Genomic DNA, 9,264 nt, shown 5'->3' with positions numbered 1-9,264 from the left:
CCTCTGGATGAGCAGTCAGTGCTCTTAACCACGGAGCCACCTCTCCAGCCCCAAGGTTTTAGTGTCTTTAAGAGAGTCTTTCTTCCCCCAATTAAGTGTTCTTCTATTTGAAGAAACACAGAGAGGCCAATAGACCCTCAGATTTCAGGTAAATATGTCCTGGTCTGACCTTGAACTAGTCAGACCAGTCGTAATAAGCATAGTAAAAAATATCTTTTAGATATGTTAACAAAAAATACCCCAGATAGCCAACACTCAGCGGCATCATTCACTCAAGATAACCAGACACAGTCCAAGGTCCCCTTGGTGCCAACTGGACAGTATTTAAGCAGAGAGACCAAGGGCAATGCTCTACTCTGCCCATCTGGAGAGATGTCACCTTCATCTGCCCTGTGGCTGGAGAGCCTTCTCCGGGTTCCTGACCCTCAAATCAGAGACTTCTACTGGAGACTCGACCTGACCTTCAGCTGAGATATGTTGTACAGGTGAGCAGCTGCGGGGAAATAGGCTCAGGACCGTGGTTAGGAATTTAGAGTGTGAACATTGTATGCTGACCCTTAGCATAATAAAGTATAACTTTTGTTTTACCAACTATGCATATCTACCTTCTTGCTCACACCCCCAGCCTAGAGGAGTGTGTGTGCAGTATGGGGGTTGGGTTGGAGGGGGTGGGGTTGCTACTGATAGGAGAAAAAGTCCACCAGTTTTTGAAGCTTCCAGGCTTTTGCCTCAGGTCAGCAGGGTGAAGAAGAAGCCAGACATCTTGGAGGTCAACCATCTCTATTACCTAGCCATGGCCTTCTCCCTGTTTGTTGGGCTATCAGGGAATCTGCCTTAACTCCTACTCCCTCATAAGGACAGTTATGCCAGGCGTGGTGGCGCACGCCTTTGATCCCAGCACTCGGGAGGCAGAGGCAGGCGGATTTCTGAGTTCGAGGCCAGCCTGGTCTACAAAGTGAGTTCCAGGTCAGCCAGGGCTATACAGAGAAACCCTGTCTCAAAAAACAAACAAACAAACAAAAAACCAAAACAAAACAAAACAAAACCCCAGATATGTGATTATGCTTTTGTTTTAATCCCAGATGTGGGATACGGGGCTGCTTCAGTTTGTCAACAGCTGTTAACTATGATGGTCTCTTGCTCTAGGAGGGTTGTGATTTTGTTAGCTGCCAGGTTATTTCTGGGAACTCTGAAGAGGAAATGAATGAGAGAGCCAGGAGAGGGCCTGTGTCAGCTGTTGCTCCCTGCTGCTGCCATTGGTTCCTGCTGCTGCATTTGCTGGTTTGCTGGTTTGCTGTGGCTGGATTGCTGCATATTCGTAGGAAAACCAGACATGTTCCCAGAAACCTGATGCCCCTAATCAGCAGGAAGTAGTCTAAAGAGGTCTACAACCCCTTTCCCCTCTAGCCTTCTTTATCTCTTACCTAGTGTTGGGGGTTTGTAAGGAATTAGGATAGAATAAGGACTGGAAGGATGGAGATTAAGAACCCAATAAAATAGATTTAAAAAAAAAAAGCACCTATAAATAGCGCTCAACTTGGGCCTTGGCGTAATGGGAAATTTGTTTTCCAATGCCATAGAGGAGACAAGAGGGTACGAAGGAATGGATACTCTATCTCAGGACATCAGCACAAAGTTTACTGCAACTGCTGCCCGTGTGTTTTTCCCAGCTTTGCTCCCTGTAGGGGGTTGGTCTGCTGCTGCTGTGTATTCAAATATTAAATACTAAATACTGGCCAGACCCCAAGATCTGGTTGGCCCTGACAAGGAGATCCTCATGTATACCAAATGATGCTATGTGAATCTTGCCCCTCAAGTTATCCCTGCTTGGCTAATAAAGATGCCTATAGCCTGAGCTGGGCAGAAGAGAGTAGGGTGGAGCAAAGGTTCCCAGGCTTGGAGCCTCAGTTAGAGTGGCCCAGGCAGAAGATGGCAAGTGAGGTCTCAGAGATCACCACAGGGGAGTAGACATAATAACATAGAGGGTGAATGTCTGCCAGATCTAATGCTTTAAAGCTTTTTATGGATGTGAAGTTTTCTATGTCTTTTCTTTGGGGCTTATATGGTGTAAGTGGGGGTAGAAACAGCTAATAGATAGATAAAAGCAACAGGAGAGTATAGCAAAACCCCAAAATAATATTTACTACAACAGCTCCCAGAGGGGAGTTTCTGGTTTTGCCTTTTCGTCTTCCTATATTGTTTCAAGAAAAATGGGAGAATGGCTGAGCAATTGCAAAAGTCGCAAATGGAAATGGAGGGATCTGAGATGTAACTAGGGAGGTTACAGGTAGAGATGGAAGGAAGCACTCAGAAAGTGAAAAGCATCAGAAAAGGGAGAAAAAACGGATTCAGACCCGGTGACTGAGCAAGAGAGAGCAGAGTTTCCCACAGGATGAAAGAGGGGAGACACCTTGGCTAGAAGCCACCCTGTACCATGCACTTTTGGTTTTGTGTCTCCAACATTCCTGGGTGGAGCAGGGAACCAGGAGGCCTTGCAGGGTGACAGGGTTAAGGAGAAACTGCCCATTTTCAGAGAAAGGGTTAATCCACCGCCAGAGGAAGGGCCTGGGATTACAAAGTCACCACTGGTTTTCCCAGTAACTGTGCAGCACAGGCCTGCTACTGGTGCTGACCATGGTTGTGATGCAATAATGTGGCGTCCAATAGAAAAGATAGATCTGGGGGCTGGTGAGATGGCTCAATGGGTAAGAGCACCCGACTGCTCTTCTGAAGGTCCGGAGTTCAAATCCCAGCAACCACATGGTGGCTCACAACCATCTGTAACAAGATCTGATGCCCTCTTCTGGAGTGTCTGAAGATAGCTACAGTGTACTTACATATAATAAATAAATCCTTTTAAAAAAAAAAGAAAGAAAAGATAGATCTGATGCATTTTAAAGAGGCTATTATTCCCTACAAAGTGCATTCTCCTTATGTTAAACAAATATTAATAATTGGGCTACCCAAAATAGTCATTCCCGAAGACTGGAAAGGTTTCATAACAGCTGTACCAGAGGCCGGTCAGCAGTTGCAATGGTTAACATGGTGGAGGGAGGAAGATATAAGAACTCATCAACATACAGAGCAAGGGGAGTGAATACTTTTTTTCTTTCTTTTTTTTTAATTTATTTTATTTTTTATTTCTTTTATTTCTTTTTCTTTTTTGTCTTTTTTATTTCTTTCTTTTTATTTATTTATTTATTTTTATTTGTTTTATTTGTTTATTTTTATTTTGCTTGGTTTTTTTTATTTTTGTATTTCTTGAGTGAATACTTTTGAAGAGCAATTGCTCAGTCAAGAGTGATATTCTGACTTACAAGAACAGATTCAATTTGCTGATGCTGTGGTAGAACAATGTCACTTGGGGGCTTTAGGAGGTTGGGACAAGGTTGAGGAGCCCAAGAAAAGATGCACCTCCTTTGCTAAGATAATACTAGGGTCTGAATAAGCCTTCACAGATTTCCTGCAGAGACTGGATCCAGCTGTAAACAAATCTGCATCAGTCCCTGATACCAGACAGGTGTTGAGAGAGACTCTGGCTATTAAGATTGTGAATATTGAACGTAAGAGTTATTAGACCTATTAGACCATTAAAGGCACGACCAGTACCAGTGGATGAGTGGACAAGGGACATGACTGATAATAGGCTCTCAGGAACATCATGCCAATATCACAGGACAAGCTATAGCTTCAGATCTCAGATATCAAAATGCCCGGTGCTTTCATTGCAGTGAATTTAGCCGTTTACCAAGAAATTGTGAAGCTAAAATCCTCAGAGCTCAAAATGACCAGTGTGGTAACTATGAGAAATATGGTACCTCCCAAGCCAGATCTCAAAATTGTCACTGCGTTAACTCTGAGGAATGTGGTACTTTTTGCCAGAGTAACAAACAAGCCATTTCTGGTAGCAATGGGTTCTCCAAAAGAAAGCAAAAGCTTCCGGGGGGTTTGCAGATGCTGTGGTAAGGGACATCATTGGACAAGTGAGTGCAGGTCCAAGAGGGACATATAAAGCAATCTCTTGCTGTCAGGAAGTGGCTTTGGGGCCTTAGCTTGAGGCTCCATAGCAAAATGTATGAGCCATTTCAGATAAGAGTCACTAGTTATAGAAAAAAAACACTGATCCAAAAAGTGTTAGACTGATAATCTTGGTTTAGACTAAGAAAGCAACAAGTCTCAAATATTTTACGTTTGTGTGGACTATGTATATTGATAGAAATTTAAGGTTATATTTGCTACAATATACTGTATATTTGTTTCAACTCTTGTTTAAGGTATTGTATGTACATGTGCAACTCATTTAAAAATTTGATGCAGACTTATAATCCTTGAAAGCTACCATTACAAATTGTTTAGGATAATTAAGAAATGCAAATAAGTAGTTAGTCCACTGTAATCAAACTTGTAGTCATGTTAGGTACTAGTTTAGTTAATTACAGAAATAAGCTTTATTTAGCCGCCTGAAAATGTTTTCAAAGTTAAGCAGAAAATAAATAGCTAGAAACAAGCAATGTTTCTCTATTCAAATGTTCTCTAGATAGGTAAGTTACACGGTCTTCAAATACTTCAGAGATATACAGAATCTGGCATCTACGATATTTTTAATAATAAAAGGCTTTTCTGACAGACATATATGCTCCTGGCAGCACTCCAATCTACTTCAAAGATAATGTGCACTAAAGAACTCTACTTAGGCCGGTGGGTGGTGGCACACGCCTTTAATCCCAGCAGTTGGGAGGCAGAGGCAGGCAGATTTCTGAGTTTGAGGCCAGCCTGGTCTACAAAGTGAGTTCCAGAACAGCTGGGGCTACACAGAGAAACCCTGTCCTGAAAAATCAAAAAAACAAAAAACAAAAACAAAAAAAAACTCTACTTACTCTACTTAGTTTGCCTCAAACGTGGCAAAGCAGAACACTGGGCAAAACTGCCCTTGCCTCAGCTGCTAACAGCATCTGGCCAAACATTGGACAAGCAGGACACTGGGAAGTTGACAGCCCAGCTTTGCCAAGGTAGGCCACTGCTTCACAGAAAAGTCTGTCTGGGCCTGTAGGCTGAAGATGGATACTCCAACAATACAGAAGAACCTTGAGTGACTGTCCAGGCAGCCAGAAGCCTATTTCTATACTTCCTACATTTCTATAGTTTCTATACTTTCTACATTTCTATAGTTTCTACATTTCTATAGTTTTGGAAGCTGCTTGCTCTGCATTTCCTGTTTTCTCTGGTAATATTTATGCTTCTCAGGTCTCTGATGAGGTTTAAGACTAGAAAGTTATAGTCTTACAGTTTATTTCATTAAAGATTAAAGACATAAAAGTTTAAGTTGTAAAGGATCAAAGAAAGTGTTTTAGGGTCTAAGAAGATGTTTTAAAGGCGGTAAATGCAAATTATGGTGAGAAAGGTGATTAGATACAAAACTTTGGACTCACCAAAATAAGAAAGATAGTAGAGTACTTTCTCCAAATTTACCAAATACACATAGACTGGACATTGTAAATATAATTATTTGATAGTTCAGATAACTGTTCTTTTTGTATATGCTTTATTTATGTTAGAGAAAAAAGCCACTTTTTTGGACTTAAAGGGGGAAATGTAGTGAGCTTTTTGGTTTCTTTAAAAACCCAGTTATGTTATGTGACTATGTTTTTGTTTTAATTCCAGATGTGGGATATGAGGCTGCTTCAGTTTGTCCACAGCCACTAACTGATTATTTTCTGCTCTAGAAGGGTTATGATGTTTGCCAGCTGCGGATAGTTTAATTCTGGGACTCTGGAGAGAGTATGAGTTGGGGAAGCCCTGAGGGCCTGTGGCAGCTGCTTCTCCCCCTGCTGCAGTTCCTCCTGTCGCATTTGCTGGTTTGGGGTAGCTGGACACTCTGATGAGGAAAATTGGACTTGCGCTTAGGAGCCCGACACCCCTAATCAGCAGGAAGTAGTCTAAAGAGGTTTCTGTCCCCTTCCCCTTCTAACCTCCTTTATCTCCTACCTAGTGTTGGGGGGGGGTGTAAGAGTTTAGGGTGGAATACGGATTTGAAGAATGGTAGATATAAGAACCCAATAAAGGCAGGGCATGGTGGCTCATTCCTTTAATCCCAGCACTTGGGAGGCAGAGGCAGGCAGATTTCTGAGTTCAAGGCCAGCCTGGTCTACAGAGTGAGTTCCAGGACAGCCAGGGCTACACAGAGAAACCCTGTCTCAGAAAACAAAAAAAAAAAAGGATATGACCCACATTAACTCATTTAACCACCATATAATATTTTTGATGCCAGAAAACATAATGAACTTTCTTGAAAGACTTTGGCCAAGCTTGTGATCACTGCCACAAGTCTTGTCTTCTGGGTTTATTGTTTGTTTGGTTTGGTTTGTTGATTTTTTTTTTTTTTTTTTTTTTTTTTTGAGACAGGGCCTGTCTACATAACCCTGGCTGTCCAGGAATTCTCTCTATAGACCAGGCTGGCCTCAAACTCAGAGATCCACCCATCTCAGCCTCCCAAATGCTAAGATTAAAGGTGTGCACCACTATGTCCAGCCTGCTCCGTAGCTCTGTGCTTTGTTCTCAGCATAGCTCCTAACTTTAGTTCAGACATACCCAAGGACAAACAACCCTGTGCAAGGGTGACTCACAACTCAGACACACTGATCAAGACTCCATGAGCCTGGGATTATAAACACACAGGTTTATAGTCTGTGAGCATGGTGTCTGGGATTAGATTCCTACTGCCTGAGTGTTAGGCAGCCTTTTTACCCTCTGAATCTGTGGGATAGAAAACCCTTTGCCTCCGTAACCCATGTGTCTCCTGGAGGCAACCACCACCAGCATTCCGGTGGAAAGGCCTCAAGCATTAATAAGCGCAGGACGTCATTCAGACATCTCCTGAGGCTGCTTTTTTTCCAGAGATGTAGCACAGATGTTGAAACCGGCTCAAGCCTTCTCCAGATCAATAGATGCCCCCTCCAACACCGCCCCCCTACAAATCTTCAAATTTGAGTCCCATATAAGTGTTACTAAATTCACTCAAATCCTTCAATTCAGGGGCTAGAGAGATGGCTCAGTGGTTAAGAGCACTGACTGCTCTTCCGAAGGTCCTGAGTTCAAGTACCAGCAACCACATGGTGGCTCACAACCATCTGTAATGAGATCTGATGCCCTCTTCTGGGGTGTCTGCAGACAGCTACAGTGTACTTACATATAATAAATAAACTAATTAATTAATTAATTAAATCTTTGAGCTGGTGTGAGCAGGGCTGGAGTGAGCAGGCAAGAGAGAGAAGAAAAAGTGTACTTACATATAGTAAATAAATTATTTAGTTCAATCATGGCAGGCCCATTGAGTGAGAGAACAAGGTGTTAGGCAAAGAATGAGGCTTTCTTAGGAAAACCAGGGAAGATGGAGAACTCTTGTGCTAATTTAGGAGAGATTAGATGATTGGTTTCCAGACTGGTGGGCACCTTCTCTCAGCGGGTGGGCCAGATGTGCACCTTGGATCCTTATCACCTCATGCCTGGCAGGCCTGCAGGTCTCTGGAACAAAGACTGTGATGGCCTGAAGCCATTTCTGGTTAGTGATTAGTTTTCCCACAAGCAGTTCCTGACTGCTTCACAAAGTACAGGCCAGAGGGGCAGCTGCGGGGAGGCCTGGCTGAGGTCTCCAAACTCACATCAATGAAGGCAAAGACTACATACTATTGTCAGGATGGAAGACAAGGGTCAGAGGCGGGCTGCTTCTCCTCTTGCCTGCAAAAAGGTGAGTCCCTAAAACATTAGAGACTTCACTACTTCTGAGCTGTGGATCGGTCTCTCTTCTTTGATCTACTCAAAACAGCCCCTCTCTGGATCCTCCTAACAAAACGGTAGTGAGTTAAATAGACTTGATGGGCAGCTGCCACCGCCAGATGCCGCCTCTAGCTTCAGCCAAAGGAGAAGAGGACCTCTATAACTATGACTGTTAAAAATGTGGACAGCCCGGGGGCCCTACTGACCACACAAAAAAAAAAAAAAAAAAAAAAAAGTCGCAGCACAGCGCCCTCTACTGGACGGGAATAAATCTCATCGTTACCAGCCTGGGACTGTGGAACTCTGAAATTCTGAAATTAAACCCCTTCATGTATCTGGTGCAGGGTTCAGGGGACTGGAGAGGTGGTTCGGCTTTTAACAGAACTGGCTGTTTTTCTGGAGGACTGGGGTTCGATTCCCAAAACCCACAAGGCAGCTCAGACTGATCTGTAACTCCAGTTCAGGACTTTTGATACCAGCATACAGACATACATGCAGAAAAAACACTAATGGACATCATATAAAAATATATTATACATACATACATACATACATACATACATACATACATACATACACACACACACACACACACACACACACACACATCCTATTCAAGATCCATGAATCCAAAGTGCTTTACAGGAGGCAAGTGAGGCCTGGTTGGCAGGCCTTTTGAAGATAACAACTGTGTGTTTCCCATGCCAAGTATGTAACAATCATGCCAAAAGATACCCAGCTAGCACACTGCACTTACTGGGAAAGGGCCTAAGAATCTACTCTAACAGGAAACATTTCATTCTTAAAAAAACAAAACAAAACAAAAAACTGATTTTATTATATATGTATTTTTAAAGTGTGTGTGTGTGTGTATATGTGTGTGTATATGTGTATATGTGTGCGTTTGTGTGTGAATGTGTGTGTGTGTGGTCTCCTGTGTGCACATGGATGCCATCATCAGACCCTGGAGCTGAAGCTGAGGCAGTTGTGAGCCACCATATAGAAAGAATAGCAAGTTCTCAGGCCTGGCGTGGTGGTGCACACCTTTAATCCCAGCACTTGGCAGGCAGATTTCTGAGTTCGAGGCCAGCCTGGTCTACAGAGTGAGTTCCAGGACAGCCAGGGCTACACAGAAAAACCCTGTCTCAAAAAAAAAAAAAAAAAAAAAAAAGAATAGCAAGTTCTCTTGGCCACTAATTACCCCTGGACTGTCTCAGACCCATCAGCTCCCGAATAATGACACGGAGACTTCGTACTGTTATTTATGAGAGCTTAGACACTATAGCTAGGCATCTTCCTGCTAGCTCCAACCCGACTAGTTCCAGTTCACAACCACAGGGCCCATTCCCTCTCATTATCACTACATGTCTCTATCTCGAATCCTACCCCCGATCGATTCTTCCCACAATTCCTCCCTCTACCCAGAAGTCCTGCCTTTTCTTTCCTGCTTCAGCTATTGGCTATCAGAACTAATCAGAAGGTTATGGAGAT

Source organism: Mus musculus, chromosome 4, assembly GCF_000001635.26.
Source record: "Mus musculus strain C57BL/6J chromosome 4, GRCm38.p6 C57BL/6J".
NCBI classification, from domain to species: domain Eukaryota; kingdom Metazoa; phylum Chordata; class Mammalia; order Rodentia; family Muridae; genus Mus; species Mus musculus.
This window is presented reverse-complemented; position numbering follows the sequence as displayed.